This window comes from Rhodnius prolixus, unplaced genomic scaffold (assembly GCF_049639745.1).
Source record: "Rhodnius prolixus isolate KJV_2025 unplaced genomic scaffold, Rpr scaffold_1, whole genome shotgun sequence".
NCBI lineage: Eukaryota > Metazoa > Arthropoda > Insecta > Hemiptera > Reduviidae > Rhodnius > Rhodnius prolixus.
In genome coordinates this window covers 35,290,262-35,316,833 of record NW_027411581.1, presented here as the reverse complement: position 1 = coordinate 35,316,833, position 26,572 = coordinate 35,290,262, and the positions used below count along the sequence as shown (strand labels likewise).

General features: G+C 33.8%; 1 long non-coding RNA gene across 4 annotated transcripts; it reads right to left on the bottom strand.

The window, feature by feature from the left end:
* Window positions 1–3,393: 3,393 nt before the first annotated feature.
* LOC141459460 (uncharacterized) lies at window positions 3,394–25,595 on the bottom strand. 4 transcript variants are annotated; one of them, XR_012461487.1, is made up of 6 exons: window positions 25,079–25,595; window positions 15,226–15,354; window positions 12,421–12,561; window positions 10,782–10,926; window positions 6,358–6,617; window positions 3,719–6,263 (listed from the first exon to the last, which is right to left on the bottom strand). It is a non-coding gene; the product is annotated as an uncharacterized lncRNA (long non-coding RNA). The 4 variants fall into 4 exon arrangements; XR_012461485.1 differs by lacking the exons at window positions 15,226–15,354; window positions 25,079–25,595 and adding an exon at window positions 12,739–13,475; XR_012461483.1 differs by lacking the exons at window positions 15,226–15,354; window positions 25,079–25,595 and having other exon boundaries at window positions 12,421–13,475.
* Between the last annotated feature and the right edge of the window lie 977 nt (window positions 25,596–26,572).

The window sequence follows — 26,572 nt, the reverse complement described above, 5'->3', positions numbered from 1 at the left end:
TCATAGCTAATCCCTTCCCTCGTATTAGTTTTAGTACATTAATTTAGTGAGCTCTGAGTACAAAGTGAGTAATTTTTAAATTTACTTTTTTTTTATGTTCTGGTTGCTAGTTCTAGACCAGGTCGGCAACCGCGGCTCTTTTATCCAAATTGTGTGGCTCATCAGTAAGGAACGGATTTTTATGTATTTAAAAATGCCAAATATTTAATTAAAATATGCATTTATTTTCGTCAATTATGTGGAAAATATGTGATTTTCTTAAAATATTTTCTGGAATATTTAAGTAAAATGGACATTTTTTTTATGAAAATGGAATTTTGGGGGGGGGGAGTTATAATTATTTATACAAGAAAAGAACATTTTTAGAATTTATAATAATTTATTAGGAACAAAATAATTTGTTTTTACAAGTTATAATGATTTATACAACAAAGAACATTTTTACTATTTATAAAAAGATGTGTTAAATTTTCAATTTTGAAAACTTCACTCTTCGAAATTGTTTGCAACCACATGAAATTTCAAATGTTAGAACGTAAAGTGACGACGATTTGGGCGTAAGATGGACTTGTAACGACTAAAATGCTTTGAAATGAGGATTTTTAAGTTTGTGGAAAGGGATATCTGCTCTAACCAAAGCCCGACACAGATCTGTACTCAGAGTAGACTTACTTGATGATGGAGATGTAAGGAAGGCTTGATAGGACGTCCTCTCTTTCTTTCTGATTTTATTCTCTATGTGCGATCCGGTGGCAATATGTTGGGTGATTCGGGAACGTTGAGAGCAAGAAACGCGCTTGTCCCAAGCTGTGAAGTACAAAATGTCTCCATCACTTCGAAAAAGTTCTGCTGGAAACTCGCGAAGATATTTAGCAACCAGTTGTTTGTTTGAGGCCGATGTTCGTGGCATTTCACCCAAAAAAGAATACACTAAGTGACCGAACGAAATGAATTGGACACTTCAACGAACGAGCTGAAAGAACAGACAACGTCAGACAACTTCAAAAAACTAACAAGTGCCCGTCACTGTTTAGCAGCATTCTGTGTAAATTACAATAACCATTGTACCCACTGTGATTCACAGCCCTACAGTCTGTGGTTCACAGTTCCTGTCAACCACCTCCCAATTATGAAAATATGCCCAAAATGAAAAATATGAAAAAATATGTACATATTTTGATTAAATATGTAGAAATATTTATTTATTTTAATCAAATATGTATAAATATGCGATAACATCCAAATATGTGAAATAAAAGTAGACTCAAACGGCTTAAAAAGTGTCAGTATGAATACTTCTAGTTGAAAAACGTCTGTAAATTGCCTAGAAAAAAATATGTAAATACATACGAATCCGTCCCCTACGTCATCAGTCTGTCCGAAACATATTGTATATTTCAATTTTATTGAAATAAATGAAAATTTCATTTATTAAAGTAAAGATATTTTTTCAAAAATAATTTAAAAGAATTTTAAATGTGATAGGTTATAAATTGAATAGAATTATATTAAAATACAGGACGTAATTATATAAGACTGCCGCCTTTTCATTCTAGCACTGGTTTAGTTATTATTTATTTGTTTATTTACTTGGCAATATGTGAAAATGAATAAGTAAAACATTTAAATGTTATTGAATGTAATAAAATAATAGACAGAGCTTTTTACTCTATCATCCTTGCGGCTCTTGGTAAGATTTATTAAAATTATTTAAGGAGAAATGGCTCTCTACTTAAAATAGGTTGCCAACCCTTGCTCTAGACAGTTACTAAAGCTTAATATGAAAATGTTTTCAGTAAAATTTAGAGTTTTTAATAAAAGAGTGACTTCAGAATGCTTGAAGTTAAAAAGGAACCCAGGTAAGAATTGTCAAAACATGTGAACCGTGTTGCCACTCTTACATTGCATCTGCATCACAGGAACCTACCTGTTTGTTAGAAAATGATGGATGCCTTCAATGATAAAAGGATCCTTTCTAGAGATTGTAGAAAGGACAGAACTGGTGAGTAATGTGAGAAAGAATTCTTAAACTTACAATGGAATAGTTCACAAAATGAAATATATTTCTCTCCATTTAACATTCTCAGAAACAGACTGTTATTGTTTCTTCAACGGAATTAATAAATTTCAAAACATAACCTTAACTGCGAACCTTTTCAATAACATTTACGATTTTCTATTACTATTGACTGCATTATTATTTATTATTATCCACTGAGTTATTTATTTTACAGCCGTTCTCAACTTTATTAAAATATGGACAACCAGGCAATTTACATATTTCACTTTTCAATCATTTACTTATTATTGAACATTTCCATTTTAACTGAAACTGGTTAAACTTGAACAATATTTTCACTCAATCATGTTATGAAATAGATTGTCAGTAGGTAATTGCTGGTAAAAAAAAAAAATTGCTCTTAAAGGCCTCTTAATGCTCAGGTCCCTCCATTATCTACGCACCTAACAAAATAATAATGATGAATTAAAACAGGCCGTTTTGGGGTTCCGGAACTTCAAGAAACCTAGGGTAAGGCAAAGGCTGATGATTTGCGTGGGTAGGGAAAGGGATTAGCTTAGTGATGATTAGCGTCTACTGCATTCCGACGAGGAGATCACGGGTTCGAAAGCAGCTGCTGGCCCTTATATTTTCTCTTCCTGGGAGCTTCATACAGCTCACTATCCGGTAAAGCACAACATTGTCTGTAATGACAGAAAACTCTCTGGAGGCCAGTAATGCACCGAAAAAAGCTCTTCAAGGCCCACAACCATGTTGCTTATTACTGGCAGGTATTGGGAAACTAAAGAGTGGATAACTCTAGAAATGGACATGACTTAGCGTCAACTTATTAACTCTTACTCCTGACGAAGAGGTTAGTACAGAATTTTAGGCCTAAGAACTTCCTGAAAATAATCAATTGGTACAGATAGGATCAAAGAAACATAATAGCTCTGATTACAAGACCAGAGGCTCGCCACTTTTACAACTTGAAGGTCATTCGACAGGCGCAGGATCAATAGTTTTATAAAAAGTGCTAATTGTCAGTGAGTAGCACTCCATCAAGGGGAATGCCGACGCTTAGTGCATTGCAATATGAGGGACGTTGATGTGGCTGTAATTCAGACGACAGACTGTCTCCGACTGATTGGAATCAAGATTAAAAGTAAGAAGTTAGTGTGAAGATTGATAGTGGATGAGTGATTGCATCATTTTCTCAAATAATAATAATTTACTCCAATCTGTGTTCAAAAAATTGTTTTTAAAAAAATATAAGCCTACAAATACAGGCCAGGACACAAATACTAGCCTGTTTACAAATTTTGAAAACAATTTCATATTAATTTTTGAAGTTCTATAGGATTTTTACTGTTTCACTTATCCGCTCTCAACCAAAATTATATAATTAGGTTGTGCTAACATTTCTAGATTCACTTAAAAGTTGACTGTTGACGAGTATATTGATAAGTAGAAAAGATCTCTGGAATCTTGAATTGATTTAGGCTCCTAAAACTAACCTGGAATTGATCTTCAGCTTGTTATTTTGCCAAGCCTCCTACTTCGTCAATAACGTGCCGTTCTGTACGGTTTAGAAACTACAATAAATTCACACATCTTGTGTAGATGGGAAAGTTAAATGTCAGTATATGATCTGAAATTGACATAAACTGCGAGTTAAAGTAAAATATGATAAAAAGTTTATTCAGTAGTTCTGAAAAAATTCTGAAAGATTGATTATTGTCTTGAAAATTACCACATTGAATATCATAGTCAGCAAATCTAACAACAGAAATTTCTATGTACTTATGGATTTGGATATTTATAATTATATGATAAAAAAAAGTGTTCAGCGAATTACCGTTCAGCCGCTTCAAATTCTGAATGCGATCTGTAATGGGTAAACTAACCTAACTCGAAGGATAAGATGTTCTTTGCTCCAGACTCTCACTGCTAGTATCGCTTCTGTTACTTCCGTTAACTGAAGTGCTTCTTTACAGAAGCTGTTTATCCTGTTTTTAACAAAGTAGATTTTAAAATATCATTTTCATTTGAAAATTGTTTTTTTCGGTTGGACTGCTAGTTTTTTTGTTTCTCTAAAGCAGTGGTTCTTGATCATTTTAGGAATGCTGAAAATATTTCACTTTATATTTTTCTGGGCGAAACGAAACATTTAAGAATCGTTTTTGAATCAAGTATTCATGAGAAAAATTTTGAGTTTGAGTTGAAGAAATCTAATGCGTACCGTTTAAGCATTACTGCTGAAATCCGATATTTGGAAGGCGAATCTAATAGTCCTCATTTTTCAACATTTCTTCTGGGACTTCCTGCATCAGATCGGTACAAACTTATAGAGCGGCAATTAGCGCTGCCTTTTTTAGCTAAATTTTTTGCTTTAGCTTCTTTTAGAAAAGAGTTTGATGCTTTAGGAATCTTTTTGATATAACTGAATAACTAAAATCGAATATAAGATTATATTACCTGCCGATTCTATTAACTTGATGAATTCGTGAAGTTTTATGTCTATATTAGGATGTTCGGAGTTGTAGCCTGACGACCTCCCGTGTCTGACCCACTCTCCTAATACTGAATATTTATTGCTTAATTTAAGTGCTGCCAACTAGGAACTCGTGAGACTATTCAAACACAACCTACATCTTAATCTCCACACACCCTAACTTCTTTGCCGCAATACTTCAAATTTTCTTTAAAAGAATTGATCACTAGTTCTTCCAGGCAATTGTAAGCAATAAAATTTTCGAGAAAACAAAAAATTAATTTGGTTGATAATTTCATGAAATGAATAATAAAAGTCTAGCGCAAAATTACACTGCCCAATTTATTAAGCAAAATGCTTAATTTTTGTAGCTTCTGCAACGAAAATATGGGATCCCGATTTTAAGTTTGACTTTTTTTAATCTTTTAATTTGGACACAAATTCAATTTTTACTTAGACTATCCAAATTGTAAAATAGTTTATCATCGTAAGGATTCATTTGAAAAACATGAGAAAGCCCTAAATCGAATTCTCTCAGAAAAATGTTAAATCTTAAATGTAGTTTAGCAATAATCAGTCATTATAAATATTTTTTTTTTTTTTTTAATTTATTTATTTTCACAACTGCAGAATAATTCTGCATCAAGTGAAGCTGATACAACATGATAATGGAATAGATACATGAATACATGAGGGGAGAATTCACCCATTGGTGAAACTCCCAAAGTGGTACAGTTCACTATTGTACATTGGCTCTTACTTCATTTAGAAGATCGCGTGGCCACCTGCGCTTCAACTGCCTGGGAGGATTTCCTGGTAGAGTGGTAAGTTGAGCTACTAGAGGATTGGGATGTGAGGTGATTGATGTGTGGAATTTAAAGTAACGGGATCTTACAGCTTCAGAAACATAGGGAACAAGGAAATCTCGGTGCAAGGTATGATTGGAAACAAAGTAAGGAGCATTAGCGATTCTACGGAGAGTTTTTGACTGGAAGGATTGGATTCTGTAGATATTGGAAGCTTTAGCTGAGCCCCAAAGTTCCATTCCGTAAGTCCAGGCAGGTTTTAGTATCATAGTATAGATAAGTCGTTTATTCTGTAGAGAGAGTTTAGATCGCTTGTCAAGAAGTCTAGAGAGAAGTTTGTATCGTCTGTTCAGTTCTTTCCGTTTGAGTCTAGTATGTGGATTCCAGGTTAGGCGTTTGTCCATGAAGAGTCCTAGATACTTAACACAATCTGTTGTGGGAAGAGGAGTGAGGTTTAGGTAAACGGGTGGAAGGATAGTTCGCTTTAGGGAGAATGTAATGTAATTACATTTATTTTCATTAATTTTAATTCTCCATTTCTTTAGCCAAGGCTCAAGAGATTCTATATGGGATTGGAGGAAGCGGTAGGCAAGGACAGGGTCTTTATGAGAAGAGAGGATGGCCGTATCATCGGCATAAGTAAAAAGGAAGGTACGAGGATTGGTAGGAATATCAGCAGTGTATATGGTGTAGAGTACAGGCCCAAGGATATAAATATTTAAAAACAAAAAACAAAGCAATCTCATAAAAAGGAGACCTGCATTCAGCGAAGTGGATGAAACAATGGTTTATGAATCTTCTCCCCACTCGGAACTTGATTTTGTATTTAATTATTTTTAATTAATTTATATTACACGTTTATTTCCATTTTTAATAATTGTTCAGTTTTAATCATTTTGTACTGTGAATATCAAACTATGGCAATTGCCATAAATATTATGTATTGTCACTTTTGGTATTCATTCTGTAAATAAATTATTATTATATAATATTTATTACATAACAATAATATTATATGGAACTAAATTATGGAAAATGTATGGCGTAGAAAAGTTTACCCTGCTAGTTTCATAGTTGAAAGATCGTGCTACTATATAGGTCTTCCTATTTCAGTGTCAGGAAATTAGAAAACTCTGACAAAAGCTGTAATTTCCACGCTCTGTTCTATGCCGGGTTTTTACTCTGCTCTTACTTTCCTTTTATTTTATGGATAGAAGTTATGCAATCTATTTGATTATCTAGCTTGGGAATTCTGGAGATATAACATTTTTTGGAGACCCTTTCAATCAGTAAACTGTTTATCAGATCGATGGAAATGCTGGAAACATCAAAATCCATATTCGCTTTAGTGAAGTGATCATTATTGCAAACATTTACTTAATACAAACACTGATATATTAATGGAAATATTGCAGTTTGATTTTTGAAAAATAACTTTTGGAAAGAAGGTTCCATCGGCAATGCCCAAATAAAGTTTTTTTAAAATTCTTTACCCTTTCCTCTAAGAAAATATGTTATTACTCAGAAAGTTTTAGGTTTTAAAAAAAAAAGGTTAAGGTTTATTCTCATTCTTTTCTTTTTCAACAGTGTAGTTGTGTGTGAAATTGTTATTTGGAGTAAGTACATATGAATTTTTGATTATAAAAATAGCACTTGTTTAAAATATTTCCTAACATTTTCTCAAATATTTCAGATAGATCAGAAGTAAATGTTTAAAGAGCAATTTGTAACCTTTGACTTCCTTATTTTAAGATAATCTATTTTAAAAATTGACAACTGGTCCATCTAAAAGAGCTTTCAATGAATTAAACAACTTGATAACTAACACTGTTGAGTATTCGTGAACACGTTTTCTTGTAAAACAAACGTAATTTCTCATACGAAGATAAATGGAATCCTGGAAAATGATATACCGTTTGAAATCCCATTAAACAAGGAAACTTTTACAAAAAGTGCCAGCACCTAGGTCTAAAAATGATCACGTAAGGGCCTAATGAGTTTTCTTAAAAATTTCGATTACTTTTTATTTCCAGCATTCAGAGGAAGATTGAGGCTGTTTGGAGAATAACTTATGCTTTGAAATGGTGTCAATTTTTAGAAAATTTGTCTGTCTTTCTAACCGTGTCATCAGAATCGAATTCGGATTAAAACTTTCTGAGTAATAACATTTTTATTGAAAAAAAGTAATGATTTTAGAAAAAAAAATTAAAGTGACGTCACTCAAGAACAGTGGAAAATATGAAGTTGGCCAAAACGTCATTGAACTCCACATTAGATGTTCTGCACACTGTAGGCCTATGGACAATACTTACTGGTTCACCCTGTATATCAATATATTATATGCTAATATTATGTTATGTTTTTAGAATAGCGTAATTTTAATTTTGCTAACAATTTGAATGTAGGCCCCTCTTGATCCTGAGGCCCTAGGCTAAAGCCTAGTTAGCCTATAGGTAAATCCGGCCCTGCGCATGCCTGATAGAATATTTTCAAGGAGAGGATTTGTTTGAGAAGTAAGTGCGTTAAATTTTCATATTAAAACTATCCTCTCATTCAAGTCACAACTCATCACTGCATAGAAGAGATTATATTTTTAATTCAACCTTTTAGAGGTCCTGAACATCTAAAGTTCTATTTCACCACACTGTCCCGTAAGTCTTATGGTACATTAGGAGATATAAAAGCTGAGGTTTGTTAAGAACTACTTAAAGCCATCACAATAAAAGAAAAGTACTGCACATCCGTTCTACTTTTACTAGTGAGAGGCCGTTTCCTCCTCTGTCTGGCTTGCTTTTAATATGTTAGGGTTCTACAAATTATTTAAGACAAAAGGAGAAAATTTATTAATAAGTGGAGATGGTTTGTTGTACGGTAAGCCAGCTGGTTGTATATATTAATCGATTTATACGTAATCGATAGATGTTATTGGTAATTGTAGGCAATATTAAAAGTAGTTTGGGATAATTGGCGTTTAAGAGCAGTGCCGGTGGTTGAGATGAGCTGCCCTTGGCTGCTATAGTGAACAGTGTTGCCACTACACAAGTATAGTCAGTCAATGGTGGCAACACTGGTCTTCTTCTGCTCTACTCCTTGTCTTCTTCTTGTTCGAATCCCTCTTTGTCTCGCTCTTTATATATACATCATGCATTTCCTCTTCTACCCTTTCTTTTCTCTTACTTTACCCACTTCACATTATTATTTTTTGAAAGTGGTTCCGCTAAATTGCCAACTATTTTTGTCTTCAATATTGCGCTGCATATAACTATTTATTATATATATATTTTAGTGATTAACTGCTGACTTTTACACCTGCATTACACTTCAGAGAAGAACCTGCTTGCATTCTCTCTTTGACTCCTGTTGTACTCAGTGACCCTCCCCACTCTTGCACTTGCATTCTCTTCTTTCTCCTGCTGCTAACTTACCTCTCACTCACCGCTTCTCTGTCTCCTTGGTCACACTCATTCCTACTCTCACCACTTCTTTGAAAAAAGAAAAAAATATGGGCACCTGCAAACATTTACTTAAAAACCCGACCGCCCGAGCCGAAGATATATCCAATACAACTTCTTTTATTTGAAAACTTTCAAATGGTTATTTACCTACACAATATTACATTTTATTAAACTTTATCATTGTCTGAACTAAGAAGAAATATTCGTTCTTCATTGTCTTGGCAATTCTTCATGCAAGCGAGAAAACCATACACACAGGATGTGCGTTGCCTTTCTCCTGTCTACAGTTGCCTGAATACTATTCAAATGTTTCTCGTTGGAATCAACGGCATTTCCACCCATTCTAAAACATTCCTTTTCACCAATGCATATGCCGCTGGTTCACAGCTCCATATTCCAATCTTTTCCTCCGCCCATGAGCCTCCCTCATACATTGAGACTCACTAGAAGATGGGCTAATATTAAGATTAAGATTAGAAGTTTAAGTCTAATAGATGAAACCTCCCCTTCTAAGAAGGTTGAAGACTTTCCCTACCAGTTCATTCTGCGCTACAATCTCCTTTGGCCTCAAAGTTCCAAAAATATCGTAGCACAGTTCTCTATTGCAACACAATCGAACAACAAGTGTGAGGCCGTTTCCTCCTCTGTCTGGCACAATCTGCACAACTGTAAGCCCCACCTTGTACAGACATTTCCTGAACCTACTATGCCCTGTGAATAGGCCTGCAACCAGAGTAATCTGATTTCTGCCCAAGCCCAGAGTCTCTTTGGTTCTTTGTTTACACAGCAAGGGCATAACTCTCTTGCGGTGTTTGACCCCAAGAAGCACCACCCAGTACTTTTCATGTTCTCTCCAGATCCAATCTCTGAGAGCTATACAAACTGCACCCTTAGTGATCCCCAGGGCTGGTTCCGAGCCAATGAAAGGAGTACTAGCTCCAATCCTGGCCAGTTGATCTGCTAATCCATTCCCCTTAATCTCCACTTGGCCCGGCTCCCATTCCAGTCAAACTTTATTGTGCCGAGCCAGTTTTTCTACGGCCTTTTTACATTCCCAGACCAGGGAAGAGGTAGTTCTGAAGGAAGAGAGGGCCTTCAGTGTCGCTTGACTGTCCGAAAAAATGCAAATCTCCCTATTTCTAAGATTTATTCGCAGATTTTCCTCAGCGTAAGTTTTAATGGCAAAGACCTCGGCCTGAAAGAAGGCGGACTAACAAAATAACGAATAAAATTGTCCTATCAAAAGCAAAAGAAAAAACAAAAATTCTTAAGAACACTTGAACACGGAGGCGTGCCATCCTCTCTTCTATCCTCTCCAATGGATCGTAGTACTGACTACCGACAAAACACGATCATGAAACTGTAAAAAAATGTTTGTTCTTCTTTATTCTGATAATCACTTTACTTTGGACAAACGGCTGACAGTATCACCCATAAAAGATTGACGGACGGTCCAAACTTACTCTAAACAACAAAAGACTGATATAAAGTTTTGCTATGTAAATCCGTCTAAGCATTGGAAGCGAGAATCGGAGTTTTACCAAGCAAATCCACTCATTTCTTAATATCCTTTGCCAAGTCATCAACGCTGCATGCTATGTTTCTAATATTTCGCTACACAGTGGTCTAGAAATCCTTTTTGTAACCCAAGTAATCAAATATTTTGTCCCCAATACCTCGAAATCACCTCAGCCCATCCGCATCTTTTTCAAAAATAATAATAAATAAATAAAATAATAATAATATTAATAATCGACCCGCACTGCCACGGACTACCCTTTGATATGGTTGAATACCGTTAGCCTCAGTCATCGCAGTGTTAGGTTCAATTGTCAGTGGTCAGTAAGTTTAAGTATTGCCAGGGAGTACCTCCACTAGGCGAGGTACGCCCCACACATTCCTTCCTCGCGCCATATACCCTTAAGTGACCCACACCTTTACTGGTTTTGTATGAACACAGTTTTAAATTTTTAGCAAAATTTAAAAGTAACAAACAAACATAATTTAATAATTAAAAAAATACTAACGGTTAATCCTTGACTATATCACAGAGAATGCCTTCTTTCGAGATAAGGTTCACGTTGGGGTGAATGTCAATTTCAAAGCGTAATGGAGGAATCCCCGACAGAAATCCTGACCCTTCAGGTACCTATAGAAGATGCCAAACAGGCCCTAGAACATAAAAAATAAATTCTATTACCAACTGTCAAATTCTGAACCAAAAAATCTCCTTAATAAATTTGGAAAATCCTTTTTTTCCATTAAAAAAAAAAAAAAGGAAAGCAGAAACAGGGTTTTTTTCGAAAAGCGATGCCTTGAACCATTCTGGGTTCTCGGTAATTCCAAATCCGTGATAAGCAGCTGATTTCCAGAGTCGGCTATTATGCATTTATTAGGTTTGTGACTAAGCTAGAGATGAAATGCGTCTGTTCAGATGAAATTTCCTCCGGAATCGTTCTAATTACGGTAAATTGACCTCAGTGAGAATACCAAGTTTTAAAAAAATATTGTAAATTATTGTATTTACGACAAAACTTGCTAAAAACTAAAAATATTTCAGTAAGTTAACATTACCAGTAGACTGTTTTGCTTTAAATTTGGAATTTGACTTATTTGTGGATAATTATTTTACTTATTTATGTAGGTAAGTTAGCTGCTGGTTTTCCTTCCTTTTTCCCTGCATTCTTAACCTTTCTACTAGCACTTGTTATGAAGGTTACAATGTTTTGTACATTGACACTTCATGTATTTATTTTTTTTGTACATATGTTATTTGTATTATGATAAAGATTTATTCTATCAAAAGCAAAAGAAAACAAAATTTTTAAAAACACTTCACCGTGCTCCTCTCTTCTATCCTCTCCAATGGATTCATTAGAGCTTAAGATTCCTAGAACAAACAACATAAGTGGAGCCAAGACTCGAATCCAGTTTCACCGAGTAATCTACCGCTAGACAAATCTCTTCCCTATCTGAGGTGGCTAATTGTACAGAGAGAAACAGAGTTCAGTAGAAGCAAAATAATGGCGAATGGACCACGGTGGAGGTAGTGTAATGTACAAAACTGATCATATAACACGTATTTTTTAATTACCATTGTTTTGTAAACAAAGAATAGGAATTATCATCAGATATAAACAAAAATTGTATTCCCCTAGAGTGGCAATTTAGTGACTATTATCTGTGGTTGCCCATTTATAGTCAGCTAGTGAACAAACAATGTTAGACTCATTATTTTTGCACAAATCTTGTTTATAAAGTTACTTTTGTAATTATAAGAATTAAAGAGAATAATCTCACATAGACGGAGTTCTCAGTGTTCTGCTCAACTGGCTTCTCTTAAAGAACCTGTTTTCACTTGACCGTTAGTCCGTTAGTTTAATATTTTCAAAATATTTAATTTATTTAAAATACCTAGTTGTGTTCACTAACAAAATTTAATAAAGATTTTCTGGCGATATTTCTTACACTAACAGTTTATTCATGCTATCTCTCTCTGAATAGAAATGGTTACCAGTATCTGGTTACTCGCTTAATAGATTGTAAAATGAATCTTTCATCTAATATTTTGAGGAAGAAAACAATTAGCCAGTAATTGGTAGTTTTCCAAATCGTCACTAGTGAGAATTGCAGAAAGAAAACTTGCAGAGTGTATTAAAGCGAAACCTTTAGATGAAGATTTTCCACTTGCTGCCATTATGACTGTGGTCGCCTGCTGGAACTAAAGTGAACCTTTTCTGTGTTAACAGCTCATTTTGTGCTTTGCTCATTTGCAGACCGGTACGGGCAACACCATATGCCAACAACCTTGTAACAAAAGCACAAAATTTTGATCAAAATATTTCAATAGGTGTTTTAACTATTTTTAAAACTTGTTTTTAGGCAGTTTGAAATGAAAGAGAGCCTGTGAAGATAATATATTTAATGTACGATGCAAACTAAACGTACGTAAATAGTTATTTTTCATTTATCACTTATTATCACCTTTTTTGTCCAATATGTTAGCTAACTCGAACAATTAGTAACAACTTAACAATTGGGTAACTAATAATTAAAACACAACAGTCAATAAGATAACGTTCTTCTAAAAAATAACAAATTAAACCGTCCCTTGAGTGCAGAACTATTCTAAGTCCAAAACAATTCAAATTTCGTTTTTTTTAATGCTTTATACAAAAATCAATAGCCGATTTATTTAAGGCAGAAATATTAAACATCTTAGCCGCCTAAGAACCTCGGAAAATTGCATGCGAGAACAAGTCTATGTTTATATGAATAGTATTACTTCAGTGCAGAACCATTCTACTGTACAAGTTGTGTTTTTTCCATTTGGAAATACTTCTAATAGAAATTGAAAATAATAAAAAATGTCTCTCCTGTAAAATTTACTTTTTGCGACTTAACAGTAGTTCTGGTCTCAAGGGACGAAACGATCCTTAGTTCAAACTAAGCAAAAAAGGATTAAAGGTTAACTTATCTTAAACTGGGTTCTACGTACACCGACACTGGCAAGGCTGTTTAAAATTAAATATTAGTGAAGACTGAAATGTAAATAAACAATATGAAACAGCAGTTTGCCAAAATCAGGTGTGTAGACCCGCAGAATAAAGTCCCTTTTTTTAAACTTAAAATCTAACCTAACACTTAGCTCCTAAATGTTTTATTTGTCGTATTGAAGTAATAAATAGATCTATTCAAGTGATAATTTTCTCATAAACTTGAAAAAGATAAGTACTTTCTAACTGTTAATTAGTCTCATTAACAAAATTAAGTTTTCAGACTGGTTGGATAATTGGGCCCCAGTAGAGTTGAAATTTGTACTTTCAAATGGACTTTAAGGATCATAAAATACGTAAAATTGTTACTTTTTCATGTTTTGAAACAATACGTGAGGAATATAATGAAAATTATTTTTTCCAAAACTAAAGATTCCTCAAAAAATAGTATCTTTTAACAAGTATACAATAACTGCTACCAACTTTAATCAAACCAATAAATGAACTTCCTTAAAAACAAAGGCTAGCTATTCCTCGTTAAATGTTATCATAGGCAATAACCTGACATTCTGAGCGTCGTTAAGACATATGTATCATTGGTGCCAGGACAGAAATAATAATTTTCCAAGACTTCGTAACTCGCTACATTCTAATCTTTAGGTTTTCCCCAAATGGTTTACCCAAGAACATTCTACGAATAACTGTTGTTATATATTTACTTTCTGGTCTCTTTTCCCTGTTGTGAACGTGCTAGCTGACTGGCTGAATCTTAGAGAATAGTTATTACTTTATTATTCTCAATGTTTCTAAAGATGACTTGATCTATTTGGCTAGATGGGGCACTCCAGACTTGTGAATATAATGAGATTTAAAAAAAAAAAAATTCTAAAGGAGAACTCCTAAAAAGCATTTTTGAACCACTTTGTATTTACTAAAAAAAAAAAATTATCTCTTGATTTTATAACTTATAATCCACCTAATAAGAAGGTATTATTTTCGATTCAGGGTGAAGGTCAACGAGAAAAAGTGTAAAATTAAATTGTAGTGGCCATTCAAAAGTTAAGGTGGTTATTAAAAAAAAAAATATTTTTAATGATTTATTTAGTTACAATAAGGGTAAGGCGTTATAAGCAATAAGGGTAACAATAAGCAGCTAGCGGTAACACTCCAATAACATTCTACATTCTACTGACTCTCTTCATCAGAGAGGAGATCGCAAGGCCACTATCTTTTAAGTCGTCTAGAAGTGTTGTCCTGAAATATTTCGGAAGATAGATGTTATACAACTGGATTGTGATGTAATTTTATGTTAAAGATGGAATTTTCTGAATCGTGTTTTTGCAACTTGTGTGACGAAAGGAATGTTCAAGTCTGTGTGAATGGTTTGATTGGTGACGTAGAAAGGAGCGTTTACAATGGGGCGAAGAATTTTAGACTGCAAGGGCTGCATCCTTTGCAGATTTGAGCGTTTGGTTGAACCCCACAGTTCGATGCCATAAGCCCAGACTGCCTTTAATATGCTTACATACGATATAAGTCTTTTGTTGTCTATAGTGAGTTTTGATCTGTTGTCGAGTAGTCTTTTCAGATGTCGGAAGCGTCTGTTGAGTTCTGTTCTCTTAAGTCGAGTATGAGGATTCCATGTAAGTCTTTTGTCAAGGTAAAGCCGCTCAAGGTAGCGGACTTCGTTGACTACAGGTAAAGCAATTAGATTGTAAAAGATAGGAGGAAGAGTGATGCAACGAAGAGTGAAGGTAATTTTATTCAAAATTTAACAAAAAAAATAAAAATAAACATATTGGCATTGTAAAGAATGGTTTTGAATGAATTTGACAACTCACACTCTCACGACGTTTTCTTACCACAATTTACACTATGAATGTAACCTTCAAACTTTGAATTTACAGTTTTACTTAAAATTTGGAATTTAACTAAGATATTTAATCTTTATTAATATTATAAAGAATGCCCCAGCCTTCAGTAAAGATTGTCCTGTTCTTTCATTCAGTGAATTTTTCCTCTAGATTCCTCAATCAGCGTTCGAAATTAGGTCTCCTACTTCGTGTCAATTAATCAGTAGTTCACTTCCCAATTTTTAGTCCATCTGTAAAAAAAAAAAAAAAAAAAAAAAAATTATAAACATTTCAGGTACAAATTTAGAAGTGTAATGTCAAAAAAATGTTTAAAAACGAAAAGAACTAAAACTACCAAATAATTATCTAAGAATACATCTTATTCAAGAATCAAAATTGGTGTAAAATCAAAATAGAGTGAGAAAGAGTAGTGTTGGTGACGTCAGTGAACTCAAAATCTCTACATCAAACTGATTAATCTCCTCTAGTGATGGAGGAAAGTCCAAAACTGGTCTGGAATACAAGAAATACGCCTGCTATGACGGGTAAAAATCAATCAACCAGCACTGCCAACCTAACCACATTTTCAAAATTGGTGACTTTTTGTCCAATAAATTCCCATTTAAATTAGTCATCTCGGGTTAATGACATGGAACAGTGTCGGCTACAATATAAACAAAGATGGCTGGCATGTTAGTGAAGCTTAATTCTTTGGAAGAAACAAACCTGGAAATCATACTTTGAATGGCTGCCTTTTTGTAAATAACGGTCTGGGATTAATGGACTAGAAGGGGAGTTGTTAAGGATTAAAACTGTCCGGTAGGATAGTCGTATAAGGATTGATTTTTACTCAAAATAGACCTTTTTAAAAATCATAATCTGTAACTCTAATACTCATAAAAGCGTTTTAATTGCTTCCTGTTATTTACCATAAATTTAAATTCAAACTAAATTTTCCATTTAATGTTGTAATTTTTAATTTTTAAATCATTCTCAATTAAAAAAAAAAACAACTACAATTTCTCGTTTTTCTGAGTCAACAGTTTAATTATACAATATAAGTCAGAGAACCTATCAAGTGCATTAAATTCATTTCCTGTAACACTGATAATGAGCCTTTTGATAACTGCTCCAATGAAGAGTGCATGTTTGTGCTCACGTAATACGTGAAGAAATTTCTATTTCTGCAATTCTTATAAGTGTTGATAACCGAATTGTTTCCAAGTTGAACCACTATGTAACATCGAAGTTGGCGCAATTTTTTTCCGCACAACTGATCAGTTTTTATGGAAGTGACATTCAACAATCTTCAACTATTAAGGGAGGTGCCAAATGAAGATAAATGAAGCTGCTGATAAACTCTTAGTAAAGATGCAACAAGAATAAACACTTACTTTAAGAATTATCGACAAAACGTCTTCATTAATATTTTACAACCATTAATTTTAATAATTCTGTTCATCTCTTAATAAACATACAGACCTATTCAAAAAAAATTACACATTTAAATTTTATCATATCTGCTTGTAATCAGCTTAACACAAATTTAAAAAAATCTGTTAGTTTTTGGATAAAATAAACCCATCGGATACTTTGCTGAATTGTTTCTCCATTTTTTGAAATTTCCACAATAATACTCGGCGATTTTCTGCAAACATCTCTTAAACCATCACCTAGATGTACTTCTAAAACTTTTTTATTTTTGAAACATTTCCTCAGCAAAATTCTATTGAAGGCACTTCAGGAAGAGCGGTTATTTAAACTTAACTGTTAAGTGCATTTTAGTGAAATGTATGGATGTTATCGTCATGTAATATCAATAATAAATAAATATGAAATCAAAGTTCCAAATTAGATAATAAAGGTTGTCACAATTGTTAGCCACTTTCTCGGAAATTGGTCCAATTATTTTCAATAAGCATTGTTGATGTACACCATAGGTGTATTACCATCACTTTTATTTGGGGCATTTTTCTTGGAAACATGATTTTAACGGTGAAGTTCAGTTGTCGGAAGCGTCTGTTCTGTTCTCTTATGTCGAGTATGAGGATTCCCGTGTAAATCTTCTGTCAAGGTAAAGCCCAAGGTAGCGGACTACGTTGACTACTGGTAAAGGAATTAGACTGTAAAAGATAGGAAGAAGTTCTCCTACGAAGTGCCGATTCACCATTTCAACACCCAAAAAATGTTTATGAGTAAAGGAATATGTTGTCAAAATATCCAGTTGGAAGAAGATCAGCTTACCTGTAGTGCGTCTGTATAGAAAGGCCTTTACGAGATAACTGCCTTGAATTTTCTAGGAAAAAGGTAACGTTTAAAGTTGAACGTGAGTTTCGTTAAGACTATTATTGCTTTGGTGTGAATATTTCTTACAAAAATTTAAAAGGTACTTTTAATAGAAGCATTTTATTTCAGTGTTCGCTTAAACTGATTTCCTTCAGACATTGGGGACATACGGTGATAAACAATTAGATAGACCCAGGCCGTACGAAGCTAGGAGCATGACTGGACACCAAATCACCCCAAGGTGCAGTGTTGAAAACCCTTTCCAAGTGACCTAGCCCAAAAAATTGGCAACTCTGAGGAGTTGGAAAAGCTAGAGCTCTTAATTCTCTTGGAATCTGCTCCACGGTTTTCCACGCTGAAATTTATACTACTTAAATGTGCGGTAAGGAAAACCTGAGAAAAGGCCTAAAAGAAAAGGACTTACTCATTTCCTCTGGTTGATTTTCTCATCTTTGAAAACACAGGATTACCCTTAGGTGGTTTTCCCAGGAGAGTAATGGGCGTATTTGATTTTGGTAAAAAAGCTGTGTAAAATTAAGATAAAGAAAATCCTGAAGTCAGGAAGTGACCATATTAATCTGGTGTCTTGCCTCCTTTTAAGGCTCATTAGGTTAAGGAAAAACCTCCACCAAGATGGGGTTATTTAAACCGGGAACCTTAGTGTAGGTTTTGCCAGGACCAGAAGGAGGTAACAACTTCTCACATCCTGTTTAATCGCGGTATGAGATATCTGACTCTTTGCTGCCAAAAGTGATCGTATTCGCCTCGGAAGTTTTTGAAGAAAAATACAGGATCTTGTAAGAAAGCAGGATTTTTCCATTAGAACATCTAGGGAATGATTAAAACTGTCCGGAAAGTTCCTTTGACTATTACAACGAAACCTACTATCTTTTTAATAAAACTCAAAATTTACAAGACAACTTATGCAATCAGCGTATTCGTGTGAATTGTCGTACCAGAATAATGCTTGCGGCACTTTAAATTATTAATTTTCTGGATGAATCTCATTTTCTAAATATCTGACACGACATCAAGCCTCTCTCTTTTGTATATTAAGAAAAAAATGCGAAGTTAAAAACCTCCCGACAGAATGAAGGTCATATTAATGAAAAAACTAAATAATTCTTACTTAAATATTTTTCTACAAAAAGATATTTTCTTTTTTAAAAATTACCTTTCAAAACTCAATGCTTTTAAAGTTTACTCAGGTTATGTACACAAAATATGGAAGAAAACTCGTATAGATAGCGGTCACCGACCCCAAATATAATGGCACCATGTTCAGTTTCTCTGGATTGTTCAGCTCTCTCACAAACACCTAACTTGCACCAACTGGTAGACATTCCAATAACTGCTGTAGTTTTCTCTCTTATTTCTATATTTTTTACTTGAATTACTTAATAAAATAATCTTAAGTTAGCTGTTTAGAATTCTACTCTCATTTAATTAAATTACAATTTAGACTTTGTGTAATATCTTCTCTAATTTTATTATAAAATAATCGCCTTTTTAAACCTATCAATTTAGGTTCGAGAAATTTTAACATTAAGTTTTATAACAATTTAAAATACGATATGAACACTTTAATGACTTTCCTTAACCACAATTATTTATTTAAATTATATTGAAATTTAGAATCCTCAAAGATGGATACTACTACTTACACATAATTGTAATAAAATATTATTGTTGATGAAGGGTGAAGTCACCTTCAACCCAAGAGTTACGTTCAAAATGTGGTTAGGAACGCAGTGTTGGTGTAAAATCTTTGATTTTTATCCGTCTTAGCTCGCATGTTTATCATATCCCTGGTCGGTTTAGGATTTACTTCCATCATCAGAGATAGATTAAACAGTTTGGTGTAGAGATTTCGACTTCCTTCTCTCTCACTCAGTCAGCAGGTGTAGTGCGAGACGGGAACATAAATTAAGTTGAAATCTCTTCAACCAAACTGATCTCTCCACCTCTGATGGATGAGCTAAACCGGTCAAAGATGCAATAAACATGCATGCTACACTATACTCTCATGAAGAATAGGTTTCAAACCAAATTGACTTATACTCAACCAACTGGTTGCTATGTGCTATTGCAATGTGCTGTCCGTAACAAGAGAACACTGTCCCGGAGGCTAGCAGTGCACTGAAAACAGCTCCGGGCTCCAATGACCTCAGATTCCTTAAATAAATTTCAAAAAAAAAAAAATCTAAAACGGTAATTTAAAGAAGTTTCATCCCAAACTAAGAACTCCGCTTAGATCAAGTAGCCTTGAAAATGTTTCAAATGAAAGTGTTCTTTATGCACAGTGAAAGTGCAAAATTTAGAGAAAATCGTTAGAAACGAACGCTAATCGATTCAGTAAAGCGGCTCACATTCGATTGGCTGATTTTTTTCCCCGAAAAGCTTATCATCTATCGACAAGGTCCGTTAGTTAAATTCCAAACAAATATCAAGTTCAAACATTGTTTTTGGTAACTAATTCATTAATCCAGTTGAATGAAAAAAGTAATGCCAGTTTCAGTCATGAATGTACATTGTCTGTTTTTGTCATTACAACCGTTTTTTGTCCTTTGTCAGCGTTGGGAATTGTAATTTTTTAAGGAACTGTTTCGTGTTCTTTATTTGTTATGATTTTATGTGCATTTGGTTTTATTTTGTATATTTTTGGGGGCTTTTAGTAATAACACCTGTAGTTTTTCCTCGAATGATATTTTTCATGTTTTCGTCCAAAGTTAAATTGCTGATGATGTATTCAGGAATTTTGTTAATTTTGCGTATTCAGGAGTTCATAAGCAGATAAGAATAGAAGATACTCCAACTTAACAATAACCATGTAAAAATATTATATAGATAATAAGCCCTGAAGATGGCCAACCTAGACCTAGATCGAAAGCTCGATAAAAATATTACAAAAAATTCATGACTGAAACTGGCATTATTTTGTTAATCATAAAAGTTTGAAGTTTTCGAGTTGTGCTGATCACAAACCACACAGACCCCCCACAGAGCCAAACAGTCCTATTCCACAAAACTGATCGAAAATTTCACTATTTTGCAATAATTTCTTCTTTTTGTGAAGTAGTTAGAAAACCTAAAACTAAAATTGGAATCTGAATTGGAATGTTAATTCGATCTTTCAATTACATCTTCACCTTCATGACCACTACACCAAACCTGCACCTAACTTTATAATAAAAACATTGTACTTTCACTTTTTATTAGCATTTTAATGGTAGCCTGTACAGAATACTACACCATTATAAACACTTTCAATGAATCTAAGGTCTTTTGTCCTCCAACCATTCAGTATGACGCAATACTTGGTCAGCTTGCTAAGCCGGTATGATCGCATTAAATTCTTTGAGATAACCTGGGGCTGACAACATGAATTTTTCCCTGGAAGTATACGTTTTTAAAGTCCTCTGAGTTAGGAATAAAAAAGGTGTTTTGTGATAGTATGTGGTTATGAACATAATTCTTGAAAACGAAAAATCTAGGAACGTTAAACTTTATGGTTGATTGTATGTACCAACTGTGGCATTGAACTTAACTTAGTTATCTAAATATACCAATTGGGTAGCGTCATTATTAGAAGGGGATTTCTTTTTTCTATGGATTTTGAAATTTATTTATAAATATTACAAAATGGTGAACCATAATTTCTTGTAAGAAACTTCTGGAAAATTTATTGAGACAGTATTGAGTGAAAGATGAGATTAAAACGTTCTCTTTTCATTAAGTGAAGCGCAGTGGCTTTATCATCTTTATGAGATTAGCGATTATTAAATATTTAATAGATCAATTTTAAAGAAAATGGCTATACTAAAGTGCGAATTCGTCAAAGCTACTTATCGCTGCATTCTTGCCAAACAGCAGTTTATTTCCGCATTCTGATATAGGTTTCTTCCCATTATCCAATTCATGGAGCAGACGTTTCCCTAATACACAATCCTGTGGAGTAATCTCCTTCATAATGCAACTCTAAGTATAGTTTTCGTATCTTATTATAGTAACGGAATGAAATTAGTAAATGATTTGCCTGACACTATTGATTACGTTTGCCATTTGGACAAAAAACCGTCATCATATCTTTGAATATTTGAATTTAACCTGAACTCAGAGCTCACAAAAAAACACAGAGGTGAATTCTATCGTAAAATCTCAGCGTAAATTTAATAGTTAAGGGTGACGTCAGTGTTGAAATTGCATCTACAGCAATCTACTGGTGCGGATAAATAGGATGTACGCATGCAATAAAATTGCATTCAGGGCAATAATCTTTCTATGTACGATATAATAGTAGTAAAAATAAATAGTCCAATGCAATCCAGTGTAATGCATTCTGTTGTCTTCAATGCAAACTAAATATGAGCGGGAAATGAAGTTAATGTATTTGTATTGTTCATTGTTTTTGGGAGTTCACTGATTCATTAATTCAGAATAAGGAAAGAATAATGCCAATTTCAGTTATTATTTTTTACTTTTGCCGAACTTTCGACCCTAGGGACTAGGTCATCTTCAGGGCTTATTGACGATATAATATTTTTACATTGTTATTATGAAAATTGCTGCATCTTCTGTTCTGTCTGCCTAAGAAATATTATATCGTCAATAAGCCCTGAAGAAGGGAAAAGTAAAAAATAATAACTGAAATTGGCATTATTCTTTCTGGATTAATGAATTAGTTTTAACGAAGTCTCATCCCTAATTCTGGGAAAGCCCTTTCATTCTGTATTTCTCTTAGTTACTGAAATGAGTAAATTCATGCCCTGGGCAGTGGGTTCCCTTCAGCTGCCAAAACCAGCGCAAGTCTTCCCTGTTTAAAGAGAAAAATCGAAATAGCTGTAGTAAATTACAGACAAGTCGAAATATATACAAAGCTAAACGGAAAAGAAATCTATTTCTTAATGCATACATATTTAGCAACGCACGCTTAAAAATAATAAAACGAAAAATTGTTAGTTTAATTTGTATTTATTTTTTGTAATAAAAGTGGAGTCATTATCTGAGGTTATTTGCGCCAGGAGCTATTTTTATTGCACTGCTAGCCTCCGTACAGTGTTGTCTCGTTACAGACAACCATGTACATCCTGTTGCAGTCATTAATTTTATTAGTAGCTGCTAATAAAACAGGATATTCTATGAAATAGAGAGAAGCTAGACAAAAATAAAAACAAAATTAAAAAATCTGTAAAAACCTAAATATCTTAAAAAACATCTATAAAAGACATTTTTCACAGTTCATCTAAGTGAGATAAACATTCTTATTTTGAGCATATAAATGTAGTTTAGTGAATCTCGCGACATATGCTTTGAAAAGTGTCCAAAATGTGTATTTTCTCTGGAAATTCAGTATTGAATATTTGACTCGATCGCAATACTTCCTCTGACTGAGAGTGAGAGTACGTAGTAATCGTTCTAAGAAATTTTGGTAGCTTTTTTTTTAAAAAAAAAATGATATAATTTTCTCAGGACTTATTGTATTCCGCCCACTAACTTTGCACTTTGTGAAATTATTCTTGAAAATCACGTGAAAAAAATAGAAGGTTAGACAATGAATACTACATCTATTAGATCATTGTAACTCAGTGATTTTCTTTAGACGACCTTGAATTTCCTAACAAAGGATGATAAAAACTTAGATAAGGCACAACATCGTTTATAATAGTAGGCGGTTATTTTTGAATAGACAAGATAACATTCTCTTTTTTCAAATTTTTTACTGAATAAAAAGACAATAAATAACTATAATAATTGTTTTATCTAAAACAAAGTGAGAGAAAGGACAAATAAAATGAATAAATAAGAATAATTGTTACGGAAGTGTTACGAAGCATCCATTAGAAACTTTGTCTCTCCCTAGCGGCTTTGTTTTAAACTAACGATTATTTTACTTGCTACAGATAGCGACACCAACTTACTTTCGCTCCATTCTAACTTCATTTCTGACCGAGTACTAAAAGTACTATAACTTTTATTATAATAATTCTTGAATATAACTTTAATTAACTTATTTTTATTCATTGTTTTACTAAAATGTAATTTTTTATTCAGTCTTGTGATTTTCAATTTTATTATTTTAAGAATTTCCTATAATAATTTCCTTTCAATTATTGTGTAATATTATAAAGTATTTAAAAATAAATTACTTTCTTTATACCATTTAAGGTTTAGGTCCTCCTAGACTTTGTAGAGTGCTGATTGAGCCTCAAGCGAATGTGTGTTAGTCGGGACTTAAAGTGGAGTAAAGCAGCTTGGTGCCAACAAATTTTGCGTTTAACTGAAGAAATTTGCTATGGAGACCTTTAAAATGATCCAGGAAGCTTACAAGGACAAAGCCATGAACAGAATGTGTGTGTGTTTGAGTAGAATAAAACATTCATTGATGGCCAAGAAGATATTGAAGACGAAACCACGCGTAGGACGACCGATATCGAATCGAACCAATATAAATGTGGCCAATCAGCGACAGAATGTAAACTATGATTGCCAATTAAAAGATCCTTTGATAACACAGCAGTTAAATTCGGCGAAATCCATTGGGCATTCAATCGTCACCGATATTTGAAAAAAAAAAAAAAGGTGGGTGCGAAGATATTGGTGAAGATTTCGCCAGACAATTGACGAAGATGCACTGTTAGAGTATTTGTCGCAAACTGAAGGTAAGCCAGATCTTTAAAGATAAAGAGCCTGTCTACAAATCGGGTGTGAAATCGATGCTGTTACTTTTTTAATGCAAAAGTTGTTTTTCACAAAGAATTTTTGCCCGTTGAACAGTGAACAGTATATTTTACACAGAAGTGATTGAACGTTTGAAGATTATGGTCCACAGCCAAGAGACATCGCCGATATCTGAAGGCTCTGTCATGACAATGCACCCAGTCACAAGTAGCTCTGAAGGCTCTGGCAAAACGCAAGGTGGAGACAACAATACCCCAACCATTCTAAAATTCAGACATGGATCCTAGAGACTTCTTTATTTTCCCTCTAATCTAAAATAAAAGTCAAAGAGAACAATAAAGGAGGTACACTAAGAGTGGCTTGAACAAGGACAAGCGTTGTATTGATGTAGGAGCGTTACATTTTGAAGAATATTACCACTCTGGACTATATCTTCAACCAACTGTTTTTATGATTTCGGCTTTGAAGTAGCGAAGTAATTTCTTCTGTCGAAATTCAAACAAGTATCCTGTTATTTCCATCAATTAATTAAGTTCTCTTTCTATTCTACCGTTAAAATCTCCAAAATTTCTAATACAATTCTAAAACTTCTCTCGTTATACAATCAGTATATTAATGCCATAATTTTGCGGTTTTTACTAAAAAGAAACATTAAGAATGATAAAGTGATGCTATAATTGTATACTGACCATGTTATCCAAAATCTGAATAAGTCTGAATGAATAGTACTCAGCTATTTTTACTGTGAGGCAGTGAACATATAGAGGGTACAAAAAGAAAAGTCAGTACGTCACGAAGAGAAAGGTTAGGAAGCCATAGTACGTCCTAGATCTGAAACTGGCACCAGGTAGGCGGACTAGTACAGTTATGGAGGCCAGGCTTTGTCGCCTCATTCTTCTACCATTCTATCTTCTATTATAGTTCAAGAGAATATCTATACGAGTTTAGAAAGTCTTCGGCCCTACAGACCCTACAATTAGTTACAAAAAAAAAATAAAAAAAAAAACTTACCTCTCAAGGTTTATTATCTTTTTTCGTTTTGTTTGTGTTTTATTTTTCTTTTACTTCTTGCTGTAAAAGTTCTGGAAGAGTGCTGGCACCTAGTGGCTGGCCAGCTTACCTGACCTAAGTCATCGACCTTTTAAGTCTCTGGCCTCTGTTTCAAGTTCCCTTGTAGGAGAGTTCCTTGTACCTGATATAATACAGACTTATACTCAGTAATAATAACGTCATGGAGTTAATATTATTGTTTCCAACAACATGTAATCTTCACAGCTTAAGCTATTCTAGTACTGTAAATTACTTTTGTATTCGCTTGCGGTTAATAAACCTTCAAAATGAGAGTCGATTTTTATTTTTTGCTAGAAGTCAGAACTGTCTCTAGAAACAGAAATAATAATTTGCCTAAGTATTTTAAAATTTCCAACGATATTAACAGAATTTAGGAAACAATCTAACGCTCACTTCTGTCAAGATCTAATCCAATAAACATTCGAGCTTTTGTAAAAGCTTCTACTTGCGTTTCCAATAAAATGTTCCATACGCCCTCCCAAATTCGAGTTAATACATTCAGGATACTCACTACTAGACTTTGACCATCGAACAAGTTATCAAACTAGTAGCCTGCGACAACCATGTCCTTGCCAGCAAGGTATAGTCATCTTATTTTTTCTACTTTATTTTATGAGGAATCCCACGCATGTACCAAAATGTAAATTTTATAGATACAATAACTCTCCAGGAAGAAAAAACAATTTACTAGTTAAAATAAGCCTGAGCCTTAGAAATAAATAGAAAAATGTATGAACGAAACTAAAATTACTTTTTCTATTTCAGAATTTGAGACCTTCAGTTTCGGATTGGTGGTACCCGAATGTAGAGCAACAACCAAAAGTTTTTGACTTGCAGACGTCTAGCCTAGCACTTTAATTGCTCCGCGTCATTGTTCCTCCAGTCAGAGTGTGTTTTCGTCGCATTTGTTCGAGAAATTTTTGGAGAAATCTGATCTGTTAGGCATTGGAAGTTTGATTGAAGATAAATTTTTTGGGATCCACGGTTTCTAAAATTCGAGCCCCTATTACATTCACATTTGTCGTCCACCAAATACAGAACCTTTACTTCAATCTCTTACTTTAAAAATGTTTCCTAATAAAACGTTTGACAGCTGACATCAGAAACCAAGGGCTGAACTCTGTAATGAGATTACATTTTGGGTCGCTACAATTCTCTATTCTTCAGGGTTTACACAGTCGTGTGATTAATGTGGTAGACGTATTACACACATTGCAGGCTTTGCTTAAATTTGTTTGTTAGGGAAACGTTATGTCCTTGATCCTCTGGCGTTCATGTTAGGTTGCAAGTTTTATTTTGTAAGTGATAACGCGCTTTTAAAACCTAATTGTAAAATGGAAAGCATGCAAATCGTTTTGTATTCAACTTTCACCTTTTTTTAAAAGTTGACTAATATTCTTTTTTAATAAGCTAGTGCTAGAGTAACTTACATAA